Below are 27,832 nucleotides of genomic sequence, written 5' to 3'. Positions count from 1 at the left end.
AAACTTTAAACTGATTAACAAAGGAGACTTGTAATGACCCGTTTTGTTTATTTTTAAAGTTATTCAAGCATTATTACTAATTTTAAAGAGATGTAGGATTAAGACCCCTTCAATTTTTAATATCTTACCTCTGTAAGATATAAGTTAGTTAAAACAGAAATTGAGACTGCACATTTTATACACATTCTCTGGAATAGAACCTTAATCTATTCGTAAAGAAGGGCAAAATAACTAAGCATGTCATTTTCACAAAACAAGTAAAAATTGCAAAAATCAACCACTAAAATTTTCAATACATCATTGCTACGTTCATAAAGGGCTTATTTTACGGTCTATGTGGTAAACAGTTGATAGCTAGTCAAAATATATTTTTTTATTAAATCATACCTACCACAAGTGCGTCATTTTAATTTACCATCGTTCGTACCATCAAAAGATCTATGACTACAATCTAGCTGTTGACTCCAAATTCTATCATCCCCCTTACATTTTATCTTGGCCAGACTCTACATGTTTAATGTAAAAATCTATCTCAAGAACAACATACTAAATTCAAATTGAGTTTATTGTGAAATCACAGGTACTACATAGGTCAGGTCATAAAGTTTTGTAATAGAAGATCAGCTGTGTTCTGGCGCAAGGGCATACAATATAGAAAGATTTAGGTTCGGTCAAATTACATTAATGAATTTCATATAATTTTTGACACAACTATCACCTAGTACTATTTAATCTAACAGATGACCTCACAATTATTTTACAAATGGGCATCCCCCTACAATATAAGGTGTACAAAAACTTAATGGTAACCCCTGACAGGTTGCCGACAATCAAACCGTTTTCTTTGTACGTAGCACATTAAGCTTTACATTTTCATTCCAAATTAACCTCTATCCCCATGACATAAGATCTCATAGTATTTAGCTTGATATGCTGTACTTAATAGATCAACCGACGTAGAGTGTGATTAAAGATACCCCTTATCTATGCATTTTGTATTTGAAGGAATGGTGAAGACACCGGGCTTTGATGGCGAAGATTATCTTGATGAAGTAACTTTGACCTTTCAAAACTTATGAATAGAATTTTAGAGTTTTGGTGTTATTTTATCAATGTTTAAGTTGTGACTTCTTAGAAAAATACTGCAATTTTTTTTATTATTATTTTTTGATACTTTTTGTTTTGGTTCCTTGATAGGGTTTATTTAAAGTGATTTTACAATGAAAACCACATTTCATTAGAAATATTTCTTTTATATAATCATTCTTAATAAAATTCAAACAAAACAATAAGATAAGATAAGATGAATTAAATTTTACTATTGATAAATTGTTTCTTCAAGAGAGTAGTCTAGCTAGAGAGTTTAAAAAAGCTCTACATCATAATCTCATAATATTATCAGTCAACCTATAGTAATTGGCAATTAGGGGCGAGTCACTACTCGCCCATAACCCATTTTTAGAGTACTACTCTTATTTATTAATTAAGTGAATTAAGAGCATTATCTATCACTGGACGAGAGCTGTCTAGAAAAATCTTCCTTATTAACATGTGGTTTACTTGTACCTATCTTATATCCTAGATTTTAAAAAAATGAACCAGAAACATCGAACATCTCAACACACCTTCGGCAGTTACCTCTTACCTCCCAACAAAGTCCTAGATAATCACACCCCACAAAAACCCCATAGATTTTTAATCACTCGCAACCTGTCGGGTTACTCACCCCTGCACCTGCTGACGTAACGGACCGGCGCACGCGCCGTTCGCGCCAAAACTGACAGGGGTGGCGGTTGCTTGTCTATGATGCTCTATTATTTTATTTTAGTCTCATTTGTTTTTTAAAGAAAATAATTAAATAAATTAATAGTGTGTTATCTTTTGTTTATTAATTTACTGCTGCTTTTTTGTATATTATTTTTCTTTTAAATGTTTTATATTATAGGTAAACATTTAGTTTGTAACATAACGAGATTTGAAAATGTCTGGATAATTTTAATATTTTATTTTTTGTTTCATTTTTACACATTGTCGCTGGGTTTCCTAACTTATTATAATATTTTTACACAATTAGTGTCATAAACAATGGATTTAAATAAACATAAAACGTTTCAGACTTCGGCTTTTGCTGAGAGCAAAATAAGAGTCCCATAAAAGATTCAAATCCGTGAGACCTGGTGTTAGTCGTAAATAAATTAATATAATGAATTTTGATTATTCGGCCGAAGAAGCCCTCTTCAGCCATCAGAAAAGATACTAGAGTTAATATTTTTGTATTACTATGTCTATACTAATATTATAAAGCTGAAGAGTTTGCTTGTTTGTTTGTTTACTTGAACGCGCTAATCTCAGAAACTACTGGTCCGATTTGAAAAATTATTCTTGTATTGGAAAGCCCATTTATCGAGGAAGGCTATAGGCTATACCATCAAGCTACAAGTAATAGACGCAGAGCAACAATGAAAAATGTTGCAAAAACGGGTTTTCACGCGTACGAACTCGTGGGCACAGCTATCCTTAATATGAATAATAGCTAACAATACAAGTGCTCGTCCAACTCAAACAATTCAACAAATTCACACAGCCAACATGTAAATTGGTATTCCCACATAAATACACCACCTGTTGTAAACATTTGAAATGCAAATGTGGCAGCCCTGCGAGGGTGGCGGTGACTTAACGAGTATTCCTTCAATGACCACTTCCTATTACTAGTGACTAGTCGTTAGATTTTTAAGACACCCTGTATTTATTGTAATATTTTTAAAAAGACAAAATATCTTATATTTATTTAAGTACTGCAAAAAAAAGTTCAAAGTTTCACAAGTTACTATTTATAAATTATGATTATGTTCTTTGAGTAATTTCTTAAGATTGATTCTACAAAAATATTTTAAAATTAAAAAAAAACTTTTCTATTTCCTTGAAAAATCTCTATCTGAAATCATTGAATCGTTTATTTGATTTGATTTATTAAACATGTCAAATTAAGTTCAAAATAGCTTACACTATTTCACGAGCACAGACAACCCTGATATTGGCGCCAAAAGCATAATCTAACTCTTTCTTTCGCACCTAATAAATTAAAAAATATCCATCTTCAAATTCATTAATTTAAAGACCTAACACAAACCGCATAAGGTTCAAAATAGGACAAAAACCTGCTAGTTCGTCTGCGTATACGCACAGGTGTGTGACCACGTGGTCTAGTGATTTTTTTCGCAACTTATAATGTCACGGGGGTGAACGGCACGCGCTGACCTGCGCTTGACTTTTGACTTGGATTTTTTATTGTTTTGTATTTTATTTTTTACTAGCTGACCCGGCGAACTTAGTTCCGCCTTAATGGCAATAAATAAGCAGACTTTTTTTTTTATTTCGAACGGGATAAAAAGTATCCTATGTCCTTCTCCTGGCTCTAAACTACCTCCCTGACAATTTTCAGCTAAATCGGTTCAGCCGTTCTTGAGTTATAAGTGGAGTAACTAACACGACTTTCTTTTATATATATTTTATAATTTTATAATGACAATCGTGCGGTTTGCATTCAGCCAGTGACAAGTAAACCAAAAAGTATATTTTTTATAGTTACGTCAAAATCAGCTGTGCATTAAAGTGATCATTGTTTTTTTATTAGCTGCCAGACTTTTTGACTACTATTAGATTAAAGTATTTTTTCAGCGTTTGAAAAAATTAAATTTTTCAATGAAAATAATAACAAAAGCAAAAAACATTAGCAATTGTGTATCAAATAAAAATTGGCAGAAGCTATCAAAAAGTATTGAATGAAATTGAGGAAGTCATCAAAAGTTAATGATGCGATCATCCATCCGAATGTCACATGAATGGGCCAATATGTCGTGTGACGTGGAATTACATTCGTCACACAATTTGGTACACGTGTGTGTGACATGATTAAGATGTGTTCATAAAGCCACGTAGGATTATACCCACCATATGTGATATTTTAAGATTTATAGCAAGCAAAAGGGCCTACATACTTATAAAAAACTAGCGGCTGCCCACGACTTCGTACGCGTGGATCCCGTTTTACCCCCCTAAAGGTTAAATTTTGCAAAATCCCGTCTTAGTGAGCACCTAAGTTCTAAAAAGAACCCCATCCAAAATTTGAGCCTCCTAGCACTTGTAGATTCTGAGATTTCGTCATGAGTTAGTGAGTCAGTCAATCAGAGACCTTTGGCTTTTATAGATTTGAATTTGAATCATAAAAAGTTACTAGTGAGCGCGTTTGATGTAAACTCACACTCAGCCCACTGCTAGTTGTTTAATACCTAACAAGGAAAGATTTGAGATAATCAAAATATTGAATACACAATCCCAATTCATGGCTCCTACTACTCCTATGAAGCCAGACTCTACTTAAGACAATTAATGTTATTGCTATTGTCCATACATAGTCTCCAAATAATTTTCGTTGTAAGTATATTTAATTTTATAACGCCTTCCAAACCCCCTTATTTGAATAGACCAGCAGTTTATCACCAAAAAAAGCCGGCACATGCCACCAGTCTCATTCAAATATTCCATACAATTAATGGGATAGTATAATTTCCGCCGTTGACAATGATACGGAAGGAGAAAAAACTTAATGACAAGGTTGCAACGGCTGGCGAATTGGCGGGAAAACGAATTGGGAATAATTAAAGGAGTAAAATAATCTTTAAGACTTACAGCCGGTTTTAAAATGAATTTTTAAGCTTGAGTATGCTCATTCTTGACTTAAGTATGATCTTATTAAGCCTTTCTTTGCCAACTCATGCACATTTGCAAATCTATACTCTCTCTATACTAATAAATATTATAAAATATGCGAAAGTAATTCTGTCTGTCTGTCTCGCTTTCACGCCTAAACCACTGAACCGATTTTGATGAAATTTGGCAGGGAGATAGTTTAAGTCCCGGGAAAGGACATAGGATAGTTTTTATCCCGGTTTTTAAAACAGGGTGGCGCGCGATGAAAAAAATTCTGTGACAGACAAAATTCCACGCAGGCGAAGCCGCGGGCGGAAAGCTAGTACCACACTAAAGAGTTGACGAACAAAACATTTCCAACAGCATGAGGAGTCTAAAGCAATTCGGTATTAATAATATCCAACATCTCTGTCTCACCACTACAACTCCTGTATATCCAGGACCTACAGATTGATTAAAACCTCATAAAGGTAGTAGGAAGGCGCTGGATGCAGGCCGCCACCAACCGGCCATTGTGGATATCATTGGGGGAGGCCTATGTTCAGCAGTGGACGTCCTATGGCTGAAATCAGGATGATGATGATGAACCTAGCCAGAGAATGTTAGAGTACTTAGTCCTGAAAGGTAGCTAAAGCAGTGCGTATGGACTATAACAGTTGGGGTCACAAGACCACACTAATGTCTGTTTTTGTGGGCATCTGACCAGTCAACTGGATCAATGATTTAATGAACGTATCCTCCGAAGTATAGGACAAAATTATAATGATCATTTCCAGAAAATATGTGGGCCAGTGCCGAAAATTAGAGCAGCCTAAGAAAATCAGTCATCAATGTCGGGCTTTTTTTTAGAGGCTTTCCTAATAGTCCCGTTAACCCCTAGCTCCAGTTAGTCCAGCATGTTACCTCAATGCCTGTATTAGGGTTAGAATAATGATCTAATACTTTGTAATTATCATTCTTACTTTAGTCAAAGACAGTGAACTTCCAAGGGGTCAGCTAAACGCCTAACATCGGTCAACACCCGGGTCGAGACAGGTGTCCCTGGCCGTTACGTGAAGGTCCTGCCTTTCTCACAGCCCTTACGATCAGCTGTTTTCAACTACTTACAAAAGCAGCTGTGGCAACACTTATTCTCATTACGATTAAGTTCACAATGGCTTGTTTTAGCGATAAAAAGTTTGTGTCTTTACAAGTTGAAGAAAAGGAATGTTTTGAACTTTATGCAGTTAAGAATAAGGTTTAAATAATGTGAAGGAAGTCGGTCGGTCTTTTTGTAGTAAAGGAAGGTGTTGTTCCTACTTTTTTTATGTCTATGACAAAAAGCCTTAGTTAGAAATACTTAGAAATGTAATTGCTGTATAACCGTTAATGGTTTTTCGTCAGCATTCTACTGACAGTCAAAAAGTAAGTGAAATAAAAATTAACATAAGTTACTTATTTCTTTCACAAAATTGATCACCTTTGCATACAAAGATAAATTCAATAGCAGTGTACAAAAACTCTTCCTATTCTGTATTTATGAAGTAGGTATAAAAGATATTTTTATATAACAATATTACTTGTAGTTTCACGCAAGACTATTGAATATTACAAATGATACGAAATCGGAAATTGCCTAATAGAATTTAATTTACGATTGGTATAATACTGCTTTCATTGCCTCTGGCGCTGCGCCGGCGCGACTATAACGCGATTTGAGCGCGACGTGATTTATACAATTTGACACATTTTTGTTTGTCAGATGAAACCACATCTGACTATACTTTTCTGTTACAAATCTTCAATATTTAGCCTTCGCGCAGACCATCGATTTTTCGTCGGCCGATAGTTTAGTCGGGCAGTTGATCAGTATGGGCATGTATGGAAGTGCGCACATTACACCGATTTGATTTGGCCGATTCTTCATACAATTTAAAATCGGGCACAACTATCGGCCAACTAAAAATCGATGGTCTGCGCCTAGTCTTAACGTGATGATGCGCCGTCAGTACAAAATTGACGGCATCACGTCGTCATCGACGGTCCCGTTGCCGTCAGTGCACTAATAAAATAAAATTGAGCATTATCATTATGTTCAATTCCCACCTATCGCAATCTTTTTTTTAGTTTGAGACTTGAAGTTTAAATGTAGTAACAACATCAATAAAATTGTCTCTACCAAAAAACAATTACCAAATACTAAATCATCAACTGCTTTATTTAGAACCAATTTCTATTCTCCCTCACTATGCCGATCCAGTTTGTATTTTATCAAGTCAATTGGTCTAGATTGACCGCGTATACCATCAAGGCATAACAAAAGAAGATGTCAGTACCCGCCCGAGGCTAGGTCTGCGCCGCAGTCTACATTTTGTCTAGATTACTGCCTAGCTCCGCAAATATAGGCAACTTTCCATTGTAAAGGCTAGTAGTTTTAATATGGAAAGTATATACGTTTTGCGGTGTTTGAACCAATAAGTGACTTTTGCTCGCGGTTTGGTCTGCTAAATTGACATGGTATTCTCATGGTTTTGATATAAGAAAACTATGTCTATCGAACCTGTATGGTGAACAGAGAAAAAAAAATACACAAAAATTATCTCTTCACACTCTTTTTTTTTTTCATTGACAACAGCTTTAGCTTATTATTAAAGGGTTTTTCGCTGACGAAATCTAACTTAGCTGACCATAATTAAATAATACCGTTTGATCAGCTGTTAAATTAATTCAGTCAGCAAAGCAAAAAAATCTCAAGAGTTCATAATCTGTTTGGGGTCAATTATCAAAATTTTAATAATTAACTTTACATAATTATATAAAATTGGTGACAGAATTTAATCATGACCATTGTAGACACACCTTTATCTTTGAAGATCAACTTTCCTAATAATTTCGCATCCTGAGGTAAGACCATAAACCTAACGGCGTCGGTTGTAACTGTATTCTAGTTTGGTTTATTTTACTACCTAAAATAGCAGAGTAGAACATTATGAAATTTATTTGAAGTTTGGTATTATTGGGAGCAAATCGCTTTAAGAATCGATGTGTGTATAGTTATGTAACATGCTGTTTTTTGGATAAAACTTTTCATTTCAATGACCAATAATTTATTGTAGGTCAGATCTAATAACATATTAGAATGACGTGCGAGTACCTAGTTGTTTTTAGAATAGATTTAATTATTTGACATTTATTTTATACAATGTTTACGTAAGATAGATAGAGGTAAAGCAAGAAATATTGAAAGTTCTGGCAAGCTCTACAATAATCTTTTGCCATAAAACAAATTAACCAAATCAAAACTGACCAGTAGTCAATGGTCATTAGTCAATCCACAATGTCAATCCCATCCAAAATGCGGTCAATCAGCCAATTCTCGTCCATTACCCTAGCAGGTGAGACCACAACCGCTTCCGTGCGAGACCCTTAGAAACTATACTTATTATTTGCTATTGGTAACTAGGCTGTGGTTAGTATTAGTCTTTTCTTCCATCCTGTGATAGGCTCTTGTTACTGGATGATGTCAGATACTAACACATGATGACGTCATTGTACACACATTATTTTGATATTTATCACTATCAATCAATCGGCATACTTTTTATCACAAAGCTTCTTACGCCCGTATTCACAAACGATGCTTGCTTAAGTGAAGCAGCAAATCGAACGCACAGCGTTGAATTGGGCTCTGTGATTGGTTCGTGTGTCACCCTGTGCGCCCACGCGCACTGTGAGACCTCATAGTAATGTTTGTGAATACGGGCGTTAGATTCTTTGTAGTAAAAGGAACCTATCTTATGACGTCACTTTTTCGCAATTATTGTTTTCATAGCAACAATAGGGGCTTATCACATAAACTTGAACACCCATTGAAAACTTGTTTAAATTGTCATTTATTATGAAAATGTCATTTAAAACCAATGTTCAACGTGTGTATTTAACATTAAATTTAGTAACATTAATTATATTTCCTGATCACTAGGACTTTTACTAAGGCAAGAGCGATATGACGCTCCTTCAAATTACTAAAATGTTTTGTGCAAACATTTAAGAAAATTTAAAAAAAATAAACTCAATGACAGTAAAAAAAACAAGTTATCAATAACGCTGACCAATCTATCCATAACAACTATAGTTTACTAACTCGGTAGCATAAGCAAATAAAGATCCGGCTCTATCTCCTATAATAAGCTGGCTGTTGCTTTTGTTTTTGAGCGAATGAAATGATTAAGGAATTATCGACGGAATGGAAGTCCAATATTGTGTTTTCTAGTGCCGACTGTGGCTTCAATTGATTAGTGATGAGTTGTTTGTCGATAAAAACGTCGATGATGTTATGAAGGTGTATGCTTGTAAATAAATGATCGATACATTACGGGACTATTCCCACCTCTCGTTCCCACCACTGCAACTCCTGTGTAGCCAGGATCTACAGCTTGACCGCCATAAAAACCCAAGTCTCAGTGCTGTCTCAGTGTTGTTAATACGTGTGCTCCGGCCTTTTAGTCTAAAACTATTCGTACGCGCATGGTGTAAAAGTTTCCACTATAAAAAGTATCTATGTTATATTTTTATCGACAACACCGCTAGCGCATCACTACGCTAACCGCACAATTAGCGGTTCGTTTACCATTCCGCCCATTACCGACGGCGATTTATATTGTATCTGTTTTAATCTTCACACGAAACACGGATGCTGCTTTTGACTGCCCCGGTTTTGTATTTTGATATAGATATATCATTTCGATTCATTCAATTTCATATTTTTCCGGTTTGGTAAATACTAAACTGAAGAAGTGATACAGAGATGTGTCCCACTTAAGCATCGAACGTGAGACCAAGAGACCAATCGCTAGAATAATGAGCAGACTACGAGTAAGTATCCTTTATCCTAAGCTGAAAACATTGAATTTACGGATAGATCCAGTTTATTCTATAATCTAATAATACCGTTTGATGGAGCTCGTGAAGCACTTTCAGGATCAGTGAGTAGTTTTTCGATATCTTGTATAGTTTAGAAATAATCGAGTGAGATCACTTATCGTTTCCACCTTGTATAGTTTTAAGTTTAAAAAGAAAGTGTAAGAAAAATGAGAAAGACATTTCAATATTCTACGCTGTTTTATTGAAATTGTTCAGTGTGTATGTGGGAACATAACAGGCATGTAAATTATGTGATCCTACATGAATGATGAGTCATGGTGTGACAATTTTAGAGTCATCTTATCCCTATGGTAATACCTAAATACCTACGTAGGTACTAACAAGAATAATAAATTAGAATAGGTATTATTTAAAATTAATTGGAATATTCTGCCTCACAACTTAAGGATCTACAATTCTTTACAACCGCGATCGTTATACACATCAATCGCAATCGATTATATCAAAGATAAAACAATAATCGATCAATAAACCGAACCGTCGCCCGCGCACTCACTGTAACGTCTTCGCGCGCCGGATGCGCCGCCATTGCTCGCTCGACCGTTCCAAATTCGAACGGAGAACTTCCGGTGACGTCAGCGCAGCCATTTTGACGTCTGCGTCCACGCCATTGTGGGTATGGGAAATGGGAGCGAGTAAAATGGATTTCCCTTAGGAAAGGATGTTAGGGAGAGAGTTTTTGTGGGCATAGATGGCTGTTTCAAATTGAATTGTTTTGTTCGGTGGTCATTTGTTTTTTGTACTGGTCATTGCCTATCATCTATTGGTAAGTCGGTATCTTGCCCCATTTTGTGGTTAGTAGATCGAAATACGCATGCAGTGGGACGAGTAATGCATAAGTCAAAAAACGTGCAAAATTTTGTGTAAAATTGTAGCGATGCCTCTACATAAATATTTACAGAAACATTTTTACACATAAGCAGTCATGTACAGTTGTGCTTCCGTAACGTGTTTGTTAGAATTAAAACGATACCGCTACTTTTGATGCAAGTATAAAAAACATCATTGAATTTTCGTTGAAGCGTTGCTGTATTAAATTGTTGGCATTCATCGAACAATCAACAAAATCGATTACAGAAATTAAACAAACCACTCCAATGACAGAACTAAATGGTGCAGCAAAAAAGTTGTTGACGCTGTCCTGACCTTCCTACTAATCTGCACTTGGCCTAACCTTGATATGCCGAAATTAGGCTGTGATGAGCCGAAATTGAGTTAAGTTACCTTATCTATTGAGTAACTTTTTGTTTGGATAACTAGCCGATAGTCATTTGTTTATTAAATTCTCTCGTATTAAGCGAGCTGTCACTTGTTTTTTATTATTCACACGAGTACCTTTTTAACATCATATCAGCATCAGCCAGTTGCAAGTGTGCCAAAGAGCATGATTGCAATGTTTTTTCTGCCACTATCATATAATCATTTTTAAAGGTTATCTATCGGTATATTCGACTTGCTTGGACTACCATTTGTCAAGATGTGAGTTTTCACTTAAAAAACTCACTTGAAACAATATTTTAATTTTCAATCAAAGAAAGGTTTACTTAATATATAGCACAGTAAGTTTGGTTTGGTGTCAATTTCATAACCAATTTCCGACATTAAATGTATTGGCAGCCTCTCCAACCCAACCCGAATTGTCGATTTGCCTCTGGTAAATCAGAGATAGTCGTGTTCCTTAAATAGAGAAATCAAGAACAACACAGGACCTGTAGATATCTTTAGGGGAGGCCTTTGTTAGACAATGAACGTCCTCTGGTTGAAATGACAAAAAATGTAAATAATAAAGAATTATTTGGATTAATTCTTGAGTTTTATAATTAGTTAAAAGTCACGGCCTCCCTGCCCTACTCCACAAAGATCTGACCCCCCAGAACCTACCACAAAAAACGGCCATCGCAGATGATACCTTAAAAAAGCCACCTTAAGGTCGATTGATCAAGAGTTTTTGTCGCGCGAGGTCGACTGTACTTTAGGTCTATTGTGCAATCATAGTTTCTTATTTCCATGGAGATTTAGGTGAGATCAATACCCATTGATCTCGAATAAAAGGGCTTTATGATGAACTTATTACCCATGTGCTTAAGGAAAATCTTTCCATATCTGTTACTGTCACATTGTGTATTATTGTCGGCTGTTTTTTTTTATTGTCACCCGAGAATCAGAGATAGTTTTAAAATTAATATGAAAATGTTGGACGTCCACCCACAAGGTGGACCGACGACATCATAAAGGTAGCAGGCAAGCGCTGGATGCAGGCCGCTACCAATCGATTAACATAGAAAGCATTGGGGGAGGCCTATGTTCAGCAGTGGACGTCCTGTGGCTGAAATGATGATGATGAAAATGTTGGTTAGAGCGAAGATTATATTTTTGCCATGAAGGAACGAACATTGTACAAAGAATGGTACATACACCCTTCCAATAATTTATCATGTTATATTGATATAATATGTAGAGTTCTAGAAAAAGTTAGTATCAAGTAAAAACATAGATTTCTTTAGTTTATTGTGGGATCCTTTAAACCGATGTAGAGCAATTTTTCTACAAATACGAGTATATTTGGTTTGAACGTGCTGTGACAACTTTTCGTAAGTAGGTAATATTAAAATGATAACCATGTTATTATTAATGAAAATAAACTACCTATTATTCTGTCTGACAATTCGAACCATATCGTCTATGTAATAAATAATACCTTCTCCATTTCAAAATGTCTGCTCAACATTCATTACAAACATTTGTTATTTATAATCAAACAAAATTAGACCTTATTTACAGTACGCTAAGATGGTTTGACAGTCCGGTAATCCACCGTTGCATTACTTCACGATATTGTTAAATTGTTACCGAATAATAAGAGATTACGTTAAATTATTTTAACCGTATTTCGACGACTATTTTTATTCTAGGAGTTTGATTGGATTGGTAAAGTTCGTCTAAATGTAAAGAAAAAGTACTTATTTTCAAGAGTATCCCGGAGATTGTTAAGTGTTTGGTTTTACTTAACTTAATCTAGGACTTATAATGATGTTCCAGAAGCATCCTTACAAAAAGAGGAGCCAGACATTTTCTACCAACTTTTTCCGACAATATTTTGTATGTAGGTATAACATTAATTAAACCGTGCATGCTACTTATTTCTTTCAGAAATTGCTAGCACACAAAAAGAATACGAAAGATTATTTGTAAAATAGTCAGGGAAAAAAATAAGGGAGATGAGATGAAAGATATTTTTTTTCTCCTTCCCAAGAAACTACTAGGTCTATTTTGATAAAACTTTAAGTAATACCTTACTTAAATAAAAACCTCAGAATAATACGTTGATTATATTGAGTCGACAGAAGCTAGATATAAACAAACAAAATTCTAGAAACACAGCTTTAAAATACCCTTCAAAACCACATTACTACAATTCGGTGCATCAAATGCATCCAGCGCGATCAGGGTCAACATACCGTCTCCCATTCACGTAGGCTCCTTCAAGCGAGACACATGAGGGTGGTCAGCCACTCGCGTCTGCATCCGTCCGAGCATGACGTTTTTTGTATGGCTGACCTTGAAAACTACACTTTTAACACGCGATTATTGTGGAGAAATTTCTTTTCGGAAACGGGGGTAATCCGCAAAATGATTAGAAATTGTGATTTATTAGCCAATGCGGCTATTAGGCTTAACTATAAATTGCTGATCTGTACGGATAATTTAGAGAAAATTTTTCAGTAAATGTGCAACTCAAAATTTCATAAAATTGTGTGTGAGTGGCAATATTTGGGAAAAGCTTCTTGCTTTACTTTAAATTTAATATTGAGTTACTTTCTTGGATTTAGTAATCATTATTTCAAAGCTTTCACAATCTAAAATGTAATGAGTTATAAGAAAATAGCTTATTTAAGAAACGACACGATGACGCGCGCGGTTACTTGGCTAGCGATTTTGAACATTAACCAAAGCTTTTCTTCTCGATAAAGACACTTTTCGTATGGTGACAAAATGCTGATATATCTTTAGTTTTTAATTCATCAAAAAAGATGTTCCCTCAAACAAAACTCAAAGTGCTAGTCACCATATTGAACAGTTCCAATGAGCAGTTCAAAGCAGCTCCGTTACGACATGGTCAGTGCCCAGGTCAGCCAGTGGATCAAACGATGCACGCCCAATCCACGAAGTGTGAAAACTGGTGAACTTTTGCATCAATTTGGAGTAGACAGACAAAATTAATGAGTTGGTTAATAACACCAAAATGTACATTAATAAGGCCGTTAGTTTAGATGAAATTTTAGACTACTTTTAGGTGTTTTTAGAGTCAATACAATCTCCACAAATTTCACACTCTTAAAATAATAGCTTGATATGAAACGAATGAATCGAATGCACATTGGGTCAAATCGTTTTACTTACTTTTTCCATCGATGCTATTTTGAACATTTTCTGAAGAAAAGTAAAAAATTGGTAAAGCTAGATGCTTGATTTTAATACTTTTGAAGCGCTGGATAAGTATTAAGAATGTATTAAAATTGCAAAAAAATAATTATTTTTTTTTGCATTTTTTACAGGCTCACATGTCTTATAAGAACTGGAAAAACAGAACGCCTTGGATGGAAAAAAAACGTATAAGTTATAAAAACTTACTTAATTTAAAATATTCGCTTGATTACCGATTAAGAATCGAATAAACTCGCTTTCGCATTTATAATATAAGTCAGGATAGGCCTCCGTTACGGCATGGAAGAGTGCCCTGAGCAGCCATCGGGCGAATCAAACAATACTACACGTTGGAGTAAGTGTGAAACCAGTCAGGTTCGGATCATGAAATTCTGACATTTTTGAATTCATTTGAATGCGAATTAGAGCTATTATTTCCTGCAGGTGTACCGAGAAAGAAGATTTCAACGTTTCAAAGTGAGTTTTTGCGCTGCTTCTTTTCAACACTGACCTATTTGTCCCGAAGCAGTGGTAATGCTGTGACGTGTAAAAGAGCTTTTTAAAAGCCTATATACGGGACTATTCCCACATCTCGTTCCCACGGCTGCAACTCCTGTGTAGCCAGGATCTACAGCTTGACCAAAACCTTTACTTAAAAGCCTACTTGCAAAATTAATTAATTTGAATATGAATCGCACCGCACGTAGACATTTGCGCTAAACTTAATCGATAGCTGATCTTATTGATCGATACGCCATTGATTATTATATTCGCTTGATTACCGATTAAGAATAGAATAAACTCGCTTTCGTATTTATAATATTGGTAAGGATAGGCCTCCGTTACGGCATGGAAGAGTGCCCTGAGCAGCCACTGGGCGAATCAAACACTCGGTGCGCAGTGGCGCGGCGACCACGTGCTGACTGGATCAGCCGAACGTAAAGTCTGGAGGAAAATATGTATTTGTACATGTAAAGATAGTTTTTTTTATATTCTATTTAAATTATAACAGTCGTTACTTCAAAAATACTGATAAAGTGACAGTCAAGCGCGTCATTACGTTGAAAAAAATTCGTCAACAATCAAGCAACAGAATTTTGATGAAAAATCATATTAATTTCATGTTTATAACTTTGTCAGTGCCTTCAAATCATACTCAATAGTCATACTCATTTATGTGTTCTTATTTAAAGAAAATACTCAATTTGAGTTATACCACTTTTGAACATGACGTGTGCGATATGAAGAGCTAGGAGGCTACTTCAAAAAGTTTTCCGAAGTTTGAAATGCTTCCATCTCTTTCACGCAAAGCGAGATACTAGAATGATTAGCAGTCTCAGACAGACACAAAACTACGTTCGTGAACGGCGTTACGAGCTAGGCCTCTTAAAACGTCTTGGTAAAGAGGATTAAAAATAAAAATAAAAAATAAACATTAGTGACCAGCTATAAAACAAAGGAAATAACATAAACACTACTAGCTTCAAGGAGTTTGGTACAGTGACCTGCTAGACAGTATTCTTCAACCATAAAGATGACCATGCAGTGACCAGTGACCACTCTATGGAAGAGTGCGTCACGAGTGCACCGGTAGTAGCCTGGTCCACTGAACCATGCCCCACGTGCCGAATATGCTGTACTGAATGGGCATATTTTAAGTTAAAACTGCTAAATCTGATGTACACAATAGTCTTGTAAAATTTCATCAAAATCTGAGCTTTTTCGTGAAAGAGCTACAAAAATCCATCCATGATCACAAACTCAGAGGTAGGATAAACTTTACAATAAATGTCGATGAATCTTAAAAAATTACAACATCAGACTGCAACATCATAAGTGCCACTTGTGGTCAAATCAGCCCTTAATTTTTCAATCGTCGGATAACTTTTGACTGACGAATAAGTTTGGCACATTGACAGTTAAAGTATGAGAAATATGTCAAAATGACAAGGTTATTCTTCAGTTAAAAGATATCTGACTATTGAAAAATTAGCCCTGAACTGAATAAATATTTTTGATTTTTATTTTTTTTTTATTTTTGCTGGGCAAAACACGGTGTATTTGGGCCGTTAATGTGTTCATTCTTCAAGACGTCACTATCGAGTCCGTCGCATGGAAGAGTGGCCAGGAGTGATCGTATGGAAGAGTGGTCAGGAGGAAGGCACTCATTGAGTCGGCTGTATGGAAGAATGACCAGGAGTGAGCACTATTGGAAAGGTCCTGCTCCAACACACCACGCGGTTGAACTGTTTTTAATTGGGACAGTTAAATACAACAGATTTAAATGCTGTTAGCAGTAGATAGAATGATTCCAGAGGAAGGTTTTTGTATAATACCTGCATATCATCCATCTGAACCGGAGCGTGTCCCTGCTTGTGTTATAAAATATTGCTGAATCGATAGTCATGGCAAGGGTTGTGGCTCTATCGGATGCGTTTTTACGAGTAAGTGCGATTTTTGAGAAATACCTAATTTGTCCGATTAATTTATTCATTCTTCAAGACGTAGACGTCACTATCGAGTCCGTCGCATGGAAGAGTGGCCAGGAGTGATCATATGGAAGAGTGGTCAGGAGGAAGGCACTCATTGAGTCGGCTGTATGGAAGACTGACCAGGAGTGAGCACTCATCGTAAAGGTCCTGCTCCAACGCACCACGCGGTTGAACTGTTTTTAATTGAGACAGTTAAATACAACAGATTTAAATGCTGTTAGCAGTAGATAGAATGATTCCAGAGGAAGTTTTTTTTAATAATACCTACATAATAATATCATCCATCTGAACCGGAGCAGGTCGCTGCTTGTGTTTAAAATATTGTTGAATCGACAGTCACAAGGGTTGTGGCTCTATCGGATGCGTTATTACGAGTAAGTGCGATTTTATTTATTTTTTTGAAAAAGACAGCATCAGTCTTTTGAAAAATACCTAATTTGTCCGATCAATTTATTCATTCTTCAAGACGTAGACGTCACTATCGAGTTCGTCGTATGGAAGAGTGGCCAAGAGTGATCGCATGGAAGAGTGGCCAGGAGGAAGGCACTCATTGAGTCGTTGTATGGAAGACTGACCAGGAGGGAGGCACTCATCGTAAAGGTCCTGCTCCAACGCACCACGCGGTTGAACTGGCTCGTAACGATGATGCAGTGGCCCGAAATATCGATGCAAAGTCGGGGCGTGCCAATAGTTATTATTTTAAAAACTAGCTGAACTAACAGACGGGGCTTTGATGGGTGAAAAAACAAAGAAAAAAGAGCGATTTTATCATATTTTTTAGAAAATAAAAGCATCACACTGCAAAATGCGGTACGCTTGGGCCGTTAACGTATTCATTCTTTAAGGCCTTTGCCATAATTATGACAAGCGAGCGAACGTGTCCGTTTTAGTCAAGGCCTGTATTGGCCGAAAATCCGCAACGGCGTTTTCGTCAAGTATGTCAAAGGCCTATGACGTCACTTCAAGTCCGTCGTATGGAAGAGTGGCCAGGAGCGAGCACTCGCATCGTAAAGGTCCTGCTCCAACGCACCACGCGGTTGAACTGGCTCGTGGCTGGTGCAGTGGCCCGGAGAATCGGTTGGGTCTAGGTTCGTTTCCTGCTTGGGTTCAATTTAACTAGCTGACCCGGCGGACTTTATAGTAAAAAAAAATATCGCCTATCCTCAGGTCTATTGTAGGATTTTAATCGTGAAAGAATTTTTCAAATCGATCTCGTACTTTGTATACTTTTATAATATTTAATTTAATAATTTTAATGTTTAATTAATTTAATTTTAGTTTGACAAATAATTATCTTTTTTTTATGTTATTTTTAAGTTTTTGCAACGCCTTCACTGGGCGTCACATGTACAATATTATGTTCTTGTCAACCCATGGGTAACCATGTGACATGCAATAAATAATTTGAATTTGAGCCTATTCTATTCAAACGAACAAATTTTTCCTCTTTATAATATTAGTGTAGGAACTGGCCGAAGAAAGAATGAAGATTTTTTTAAAGTTAGACGAGCTTTTATTATATTTTAGAAGACGTGTAAAAGAAAAACATGGGGTTTTATATTTTCCCGAGAAATTTTACCACATTACCTCTTTACTTTAGTGCATTTTATATTATTTTTGTCTAAAAATACGCGTAGAACTTTTGAAGTCAATGAAAACTATTTTGGAATGATCACATTGATCACAAACATTATTACATATTACTAATTATCTAGACAAAAATAAAATTATATCTTACGAAAATGTACCCCAAAAAAAGTCTAGATAATTACTTGAATTATCAGCTGAATTATACCTAATTGATTAATAAATTAGTTCATTTATAATATCATTAAAATTAGTGCAAAACAAACTAAATAAAAAATATCTACGACTGCATATTGCTTTATTTTAATACTGCGTCGTAGGAAAATTTTCCAATTAGGACTCAACTTATTATAAGTGAGAAAACTTCTGTAAAAATATGTAGAGTTAAGAACTCTATACACCAAGCCCGCCGACAGAGCCCGGTGGCTTGATGTTGGTGGCTTTATTTATTGAAAGGAAAAAAAAGAAACATGTCTACGACTTATACTTCCTATGACTTATGAAAACATAATATTATTATCAAAAGTCGTCAACTCATGTCGGCGAGTCGGCGGATTTGATGTGTACACTGCATTTTACATTTTAACATGAAATCTTTTTTACCCGTATCCATCCACTGAACTTCACCGGTATTTTTACTCAAAAAACTCTAGCAAAAATACATAAATTAGTGCACATCATAGGGTTCAATTTTCAACTCCACTCAATTCTCGTTCAAGATTCACAAAACTTATCCAAAACTCCCTATTCCTGCGCTCGCGCGTTTAGAAAGTGCGCCGGCGTCGTTTTTGTCTCTTTTTCATCGGTAAAAAACGAACGAAAGGCGACTATGGTCTGGCGAGAGCTGAGATGCAAATAATTCGTTTGCGAATAGTGTTTGGACTGATTTAACTATCAATGCAAGTTTTGATAAGGTGATTGATTATGTTATAATTCAATTCAAACTCAGACTTTGAGATTGAGATTATAATTTAATTTGAATCCAGATTAACTTATCGCTTACCTTAGCGATACAATAATTAAAAAAGTCTTAGTTACAATAATTAAAAAAGTTTCAAAAGTGCAAATGATAAAAGTGCACTTGTTAAAAACATTAGGAGATTAACTTAGCAAATAGAGTCGCTTCTTTTTCAAGTTGTTTATTTAAAACATTAGGGCTGGGTTGCGCCATCTTACTTTAACTTTGACAAACATCAAAAATCTGTCAAACTCCATACAAAAATCACCGGTTATCGTCAAAGTTACGGTCAAAGTTAGGTGGTGCAACTCAGCCTTGAAGATTCATAAATTGGAACTAAATCGGTTGTAGTACCTAAATCGGTTATAGAAATTGATCTTGGATCGGGCGACAAACAATAATGAGTAGAACACAGCATATTATGTTATTTAGACCTGATAGTACTTATTACTTTAAGACAAGGTAATCCCACCAAAAACATTCTGTAAAAAACTAGCCAAGTCTCGATGGAGCTGCTTGTTTATCTCTAAAAAGTAATGAAATCTAGACAAAGTCGTGCCAAGTCTATGGTTCCTTACTGCGATTTCTTTATTATTATAGTTAATGTTGTGTGACTTGGCCGTTGAAGTGTACAAAACCAGGTGCTCTATGACACCATTGCACCAATCTGTCGCCAGAACCGCTATCCATTGATGATGGAAAATTGCCACTTGGAAAACGTTGATTCAATAACCAGTCAATTGTAGGCTTAATAAAGCTGCGTATTTCAATAATACTTATGTATGATTATCTTAATAAAGATTGTTCAACGGCCAAGTCACACAACATTAACTATAATAATAAAGAAATCGCAGTAAGGAACCATAGACTTGGCACGACTTTGTCTAGATTTCATTACTTTTTAGAGATAAACAAGCAGCTCCATCGAGACTTGGCTAGTTTTTTACAGAATGTTTTTGGTGGGATTTCACTCCTTTTTGTAGAATGTGGCATAATTATTTAACGTCGTCGTCTTTAAATATTATCGACATTTTTTTACGATATTAAACAGTTAAACACAAATAAACTCAACGACCTTTAAAATGGACAATGAATCAGAATGGTTTTAATATCATAACCTTAACCTTAGCGAACCTTACGATATAATAAACGAAATGTAAATAAATTACACAACATTCAACTTAATCGACGGGGGGGTCTAGAAAGGAAAAAAAATCTGGACACCGCGGTGCAGAAAATCGACGCTCAAAGTGCTAGCGCCATCTAGCGGTGAGCGGTACAGGCGAACACCACGATGCCGGTGTGGCGCTAGTAGTATTGATTATGAATTATGGTGTTACTCCAGATCTTCGATTTTCCTAGTTTTTATAGTTTTCCCTTAATGTGGCCATTAAACCCTAACTCTGTACCAAATTTCAGCTCTCTGAGTTTATGGGAAGTACTAGTTCTATTTTGATGATCATCAGTGAGTGAGTGTCATAAATGCGAAACTTTGCTTTCGCTTAACTTCGGAACTAAATGACCTACAGACTTGAAATTTTGGATTTTAAGTCTGTGATTATAGCTTACTAGATAACGAAAATTTCAGCGTTCTGGTCTTATCCAGAGGTTCTCAAATAGGGGCCTGAAAATGCGGCGAAATGGTTCCAGTAAAGGATGGTACGGCAGTGTTTGCTTCGCGCTCGACTTGGCGGGGGCACTGCCGTGCCCCCAGATTATCTAGACCTGATTACTCTTAGACAAGGTAGTTGGTGTGATACTGAAATGATCATATCATAATTTTTTACATGTTCAGAAGCATTAACAGTGCTTTGCAAGTAACAAATCTAGTTGCAAGTTAGAATGCTAGTACACACAATTTTATCACCTGTTTCTGCCACTAAAACATACATTTTTGAAGTATTTGCTTAATCGTATTAGTTAAGAAGGTTTATTTGGAGACCTTTGTTTAATTTGACGACATTCTTCTACGCCACACTATCCAAGCTCCAAGAACTAATTGTGTCTTAAAACTAGGTATCTTTAACACACATACACATAATAGCCAGTGTAATGAATCGAAGTCATCCCAACTACTTAGTTAATAAAGCCTAAGTCTTCATAACAATTATAATGATGTAAACTTCGGTATAGCTATGAGAAAATTTAGACAAAGCGCGTTTAACCTAGACCTCAGGCGACAATGGAGTTCCCACACTTGGCGGCAGGAAGATTAGATAAAAAGCTCGTTTTCACTTGCGTGAGCTTATGTAAGCTTTGTTATTGAGCTTTGGAGGGCACGCTTTGGGAGTAAGTAACAAATTACTGGAGTTATATTGTAGAGGAAATGTAACAACTTTGACAATGTGTTTCTAACGCCCGTATTTACAAACGTTTGCTTAAGTGAAGCAGCAAATCGAACGCACAGCGTTGAATATAGCTCTGTGGTTGGTGCGTGTGTCACCCTGTGCGTCCACGCGCACTGTGAGACCTCATAGTTTGTGAATACGGGCGTAATTATTTTCATAGCGTCAGTTCATAAGATGTGTGTAATATTAGTGACTTTTAAAATAGGTTTATGTCCAGTTTTAGAAGACATACGTCAATTTTCTTGGAAGAAAAATTGGATTAACTTTAGACTAAGATTTATCTTTGACTATCAATTTGTTTGAGATTGATTAATAGCCGTTTCTTAATCTAGAGTTAGAATGTTCCTGAACATGACAAATATAATCCATCATAGCTTTCACACCAATCTGAAGTCTATTTCAGCTCTATATATGAGTTATTTCAGCATTATAAGTGTACATAACTAGCTCAAAGGCTTTGTAAAAACTATCTGTAAGTCTTAGGGTGGATTGGTCCAAACAAGAGTAAGTATTAACCTCAGAATAAATCGTCAGTTTTCACATAATATTTCCCAAACTGAAATAATCAATGTGCCAGTTATACCAGGAGTTATTCTCGGATAAAAGTTTGGTTGAATCAGGCTTAACTAAAAGGCTTTGTAAATTGTTTGTGGACAGAAAACCAGCTTTCTTTTTATCTGTCATAAGCACTTAAACAGCACCCTTTTTAAGATGGTTTTTCAGCGGTTCTACACCGTGTTACTTTGCATTCTTGCCATATTCACAGAGATAAAAGTAGGGAACAATACCTATTATTTAAGATAAACAAGAGACTCCCATAAAGAAAGTACACTAAGATTTTAGTAAATTTGGTTTTTCAGTACAAATTGGAATAAACCAATTTTGTCTCGCACGTTCTACAGGTGCAAGTGGAATAAACCTAGTGGGCGTGGCCTAGTTCTTAATAATCTGTTGATTTATGGCTCTGGGTACCAGCCTTTTTATCCAGTCATAATAATTATTTTAAAATACTCTTCAGTTGATTTCAGATTTCCCTTTCTACTTTACGAGCTTAGGACCGTCAAAAATACGTAATAATTATTAGGGTTTTAGTTAATTTATAACATTGTACCCTATTTTTAAAAATTAATAAATTAAGTATGAAATGAAATCACCTTATTCACAATTAATTATTTATTAAAAAGTTCCTACTTACAAAGTTTACATACTGCGAAGCAAGTGTTCAAAGTGGCCTCCGTTCTGATCATCTGATCAAGGCACAGTCTAGCACTGCGAAGCGTAGGTTTTTCGCTTTAGTTTTCGCAACACATAAACGTTTTGTCTCACAGTTTCACTAAAACAATCCTTTCGTGTAACGCGTTTAACACTGTTTATCTCTTCTGCGCATACCAGTCGTTTCAAGTCACTCCAAAAATCCATTGGTGTCAGGTCCGAGGATCGTGGTGGCCAAGCTACTGGACCCCTCGTCCAATCCACTGTTCACCAAACGTATTATTCGCGCACTTGACGTCCTTATTGTGGGGGAGCACCATCCTGCTGGTAGTAGAGCATTTGGTGTAACGCTAAGGGTACGTCATCAAGCATTTCGTCTATGACGTCTTGCAGACACTCCAAGCACCATTTTGATTAAATTATTCGTTGTTTGAATACGCTTCAGACATTTTTGTATTATTTATAACGTGATTTGTGATTGATGGATTTCTCAGTTTTTTACAAGTGTCAAAAAGACATTTTAAAGACAATAGATTGCAATAGATATTTAAAAATACAATAAAAAGTAAAAAAGTCTCCATCGCCATCGCCAACCAGTGATGTGCATGCGTTACGATAATTAGTGGTGTGTTTAACAGATTGTCGATAAAATAAAATAATCAAGATTAAAAAAAAAAATTTTCGGGCAATATTTTTTTACGGATTTGTGTTCTGTATCAGTAATATAGTAACCTCTGTAAATATGGCAAGAATGCAAAGTAACACCCTGTATAACACTTTCCAAGCTAACAGCATAATTTCACAACGAAAAAGTAGTTGCTTGAAAACACTCGGACAACATTCCGTCGGCAAAAAAAACGCTCGACTTACGTAAATAGGTGCAATCGGCTACTTTCGCAAAATTAGAACTGTGTAACCAATAAGATAATAAACATTTCGATTACTTTCAATAAGAATCGAGTTAGAATCGATTTGTAAGCCGAATCATCGGATTCGGATAATCGGAACTACTTTTGATTAGTGTCTGAATACGAATTGGTAGGTTTTTGGTCAATGGATTAATTATCTTTTTATAATACTGAATTTTTCACTATTATACATTTATACACGTCTTTACAGTAAAAATCATACTTATTATAAAGTGTTGAAGTTTTCAAATACAATCTAATAACGTAGGTTGACATTGATAAAGTTTTAGACAACGCAGAAGGCCGAATGTGCACTGAAAACGTATATTTGGAGGTTATAATCCAATTTACGTTGAATTTTCATTTTCCACCGCCCGTTGACAAAAGTCAGAAATGCTAACACCAAACACTCTTCCTAGAAATGGAACTTCCTTGCTTCCCTACAATTATGCTGCAATTAAAGCATTTTACACGAACAATGTAAAAATGTATTCACAAAAAAAAAACACATACCTCTACCGGAAAATCGTGGCCAACAAAATCACGTAACCCCTTTTTGCGAGAAGAAATAGTGAAACTTTCTAACAGAATCCACTGTAATCTAGCAACTGGGCACACAGGTAACACTGGCACTTGTTATTTTTATTTTTAAAGTTTTTTGTTCGCGCGTCGCCGCGACCGCTCGCGACCGCGTCTGAAACTCAAATGCGTTTGAGTGGAACAGGGCTGCGCCCGCGCACAGCTCGACCGCCACACATACATACGCTTATGTAAGTAACGTCCTTATGTAAAACGTATATAATTTGAGCGCAGGACGGAAAAGCGTGATTACAGTTGAATTTCGTGTTCGTGGGTCTGATGACACTGGGTTTTTAATTAAAAAACTGATTTTGTTGGTGGGATTTATTCGCTTTTGCAGTAAACGGGTTTTTGGTCGTAGAAATTTCTTGTATGTATTACAAGTTCTAGAACAAAAAGATTTATGAGTATTTAAATAATTCGTAATGAACGGATAATAAATAATTTTATCTGGCCACATTACATCTGTATTTTTTTTTAATCCACAACAAGGAAGCTCTTGGCCTGTATCTCACCTGATGGTAAGTGATGATCAGGCCGAAGGTGGACTACTATTACTAGAATTGGGTTCGTTCTTTTGTTCGTTTCACCCAAATGACGTCCACTGTTGGACAAAGGCCTCCCCAAGCCAAGAATCAAGGTATGTTGTTGCAATTGGTACAACATGGTTGAATTCATTTCCAAAACAACAATTTTGAACACATTCTTGATTAACGCAGTTCTAAGTCCTCAATGCTAGAGTCATCCCAAAAGTTATATTTTGTTAGTAGTAATAATTAATCTAACAGAAAAAAGCATCAATACGTTAATGCCATTTTAAACATACAAAAACATGAAACTTATCTTCATCCAAATTAATTAATTATACGTGTAATTAAACTTTGAAAATAAACTGATTGGTTTGATTGGAATCGGAAGATCTCTGCGATCGATCGAAAATCAAGGTTACGCTGATTGTAGAAAGCAATTATCGATTTAGCTTCGATTCCAGAACGAGTGGATGAGTCTTCGCCAATTGGTTTTGATTAGTAGAATTTAATCAGCTTGTTTTTTGGGGAAATTCTCGAAAAGCAACTAGAAAAAGTTATAAATATTAGTCAGGCATAGGGTTGCCATGTACAAGAACACAAAAGCCGGACTCTGTGCTTCATTTGGCCGGACATTTATTATTCTGTGGCTCGAATTTTGCCTGGCACGGCAGCCAAAAATAAAAAGTCTAACAAAAGCCGGACAGGCCGGACAAGACCGTAAAAAGCCAAACAACCTGGCAACCCTAGTCAGACAAAACTGGAAATACATATCATTAGAAATATCAAGTACTATCCATATTTTTTCCCATGTATCATGTGGATTGTCACAAATGGACAACCTTTAAGAGCGTTTTAGGCATGGGTTTGATAACTGAACCGGAGCGAAAGTTTAACATGCCCTACGAAGGTTTTTGAGAAATCTAGTTTATTTGTCAATAGGCTTACCAAACTGCGAAAAGCTAAGTAATTACATAAAGTTGTTTAGAAATTAAACTCATAACATTAAGATTTAGAGATCAGTGATCTTTTGTAGACTATTAAACACGTCCGAATATAGCTAAAGCCTTCCATTTCATAAATAACTAGCTGACCCGGCGAACTTCGTACCGCCTTAGCGTAGAGATTTTCTTTATATTTTTTTCCGTAAAAACCTTGTACAGAGTATTAGAAAACTACAAAAAAAAAATCAGCCAAATCGGTCAAGCCGTTTTCATGTTATGTCGTGACAACGGAAAACGGGTTTCATTTTTATATATATAGATTATATGGACCAGTTGCAATTAAATGTGTAAGTAAGTACTTCAATTAATAATCTTGTCTGTATTAGTCACCAAATGTTACTAAATAGTCTAAAATAATTGTATAATACACAAAAAATGTCAAGCCAAAACAATCTAGTTTAAAACTAAATCGAATTATCCACAATTTTATTCATACGACACCTCAAATACTCGTTGACATGCATCACAGAACGTGCTGACGCGTTATTATCATTTTATAAATAAAAACAAACCTGAAACAATTTAAAAATGAAAATAATAACAACAAATTTTATACTACAATGGTATTTTAAACTATGATGGAACTTTCCAAGCAAAAGACATCAACGAACTAGAACTTTCCTTGAAGAAAGTTGGTGCTATATCATTTGAGTAACTGTGCCGCTTGCAGGGTATAGTTTAGGTTAGCCTTGGCTTAGGTCTGCCTAGATTATAGTTTAGATAACATTGATCTTGTGTCTCTGTACCAGAGGTTCTAGGTTCCATTATCAGTTGGGACATAACAAATATACTGAGAAAAATGGTTGTTTGACTCTTTTCAACAAAACTAAAATTTTCGTATTTTTCTAGCAATATTTGTTAATTTAACTTCTCTGCCCAAAATTCCTTTTACCCACGAATTTCAAGTGTGTTATAATTACGACTAAATAAATATTGAAATTATTCCCTAGATACAATTAAAATACAGCTACAATTTATAAACTACCTACATAGACAATTAAACTCAAAAACAAAGGATTTTTTTATAAATGGGATAACTATTTGTAGATACCTCAATACTTGTTAGTGTGTTGTTGATTATTTTATGGTTATCAATAAACATGAATGATTTTGTCTTATCATTCATTAACAACCTGCTAATAAGAGAGTCTATTAAATTAGATACTTTTTAGACAACGAGACACTTTTGAAGTGCTTTATTCTGGCTTGTTATTAACGCAATGAATTGCTTCTTTGTGAGTTTTTGTTAATTTTTTTTTAAATTTATTTAAATCCTTTGTTAATATTTTTTCCAACAACAATGTACTTTTATAAAAAGGGAAACCTGTCATTGACTGTACCACAGGCTGTACTATCAGTCTAATGCCTGTTTTCACCATCAATCCCTAATTTTTAAGTGACCCCTATGGTAACAAATAACAAGAATTTTGTTTACATAGGAGTCACTTAAAAATTAGGGATTGATGGTGAAAACGGGCATAAATCTTATATCTAACATTTTCAATGTATCGCTGTTGGTTTCTATAAATAAATAAATAAAGACTTAATTTTATAATTCTGAAAAATTTGTAACATTTTCTTGCTCTTACATACAACACGCTGCGCGTAACTTCACCTAATCATAATGTTCTAATCTTTCCTAACTCAAATTTTAATTAGCTCGAAACTGATAAAAATCAACAAATGCAGAATTACGATACCAAGCCAAAGTAGTATCATCCAAATTTTAACGCGATTGCAAAACTGAGCTAAAAGATTACTAAAGTCAGCATTTGTTCAATATTGCACCATTGTACAAGTAATTAAAATTGAAAAGTGGAGAACAAAAAGTGATGGCACAAAGACAGGTGGATGTAGCGTGGTCTCGCTCTAACTTGAGGGAAGAGGCATAAGGCTGTCTCGTTCAGTCGGAAGGCGATAGTTAATGGACAACTGTAACGGCCGTTTTTCGTAACTGACTTTTATTTGTCAGCGGTTCTCAAACTGTTTGGGAGTTAATAAAACTAGTGCTTAGGCTGAATAATATCATTTACTCCTAATTTATAATGTACGAGTATCTAATGATTTGACTAAACCTATCTTACAAAGCGAAATATTATTCAATTCAATCATTGGTTGAGGAGACGATTTGAAACCTACTTTAAAATTGACAAATT

At 35.5% G+C, this 27,832-nt stretch overlaps 1 protein-coding gene across 1 annotated transcript in view; it reads right to left on the bottom strand.

Annotated features, from left to right (window-relative positions):
- Positions 1-24,255, bottom strand: part of LOC135084056 (paired box protein Pax-2a) — a 121,435-nt gene extending 97,180 nt beyond the window's left edge. Inside the window, exon 1 of the mRNA XM_063978798.1 lies at positions 24,080-24,255. The gene's annotated coding sequence lies outside the window, so the exon portion shown is untranslated. The remainder of the gene's footprint in view (positions 1-24,079) is intronic.
- Positions 24,256-27,832: the final 3,577 nt, after the last annotated feature.

Source organism: Ostrinia nubilalis, chromosome 25 (genome assembly GCF_963855985.1).
Source record: "Ostrinia nubilalis chromosome 25, ilOstNubi1.1, whole genome shotgun sequence".
Lineage (NCBI taxonomy): Eukaryota > Metazoa > Arthropoda > Insecta > Lepidoptera > Crambidae > Ostrinia > Ostrinia nubilalis.
The sequence above is the reverse complement of the archived record's forward strand: the minus strand, read 5'-3'. Positions and strand labels throughout refer to the sequence as shown.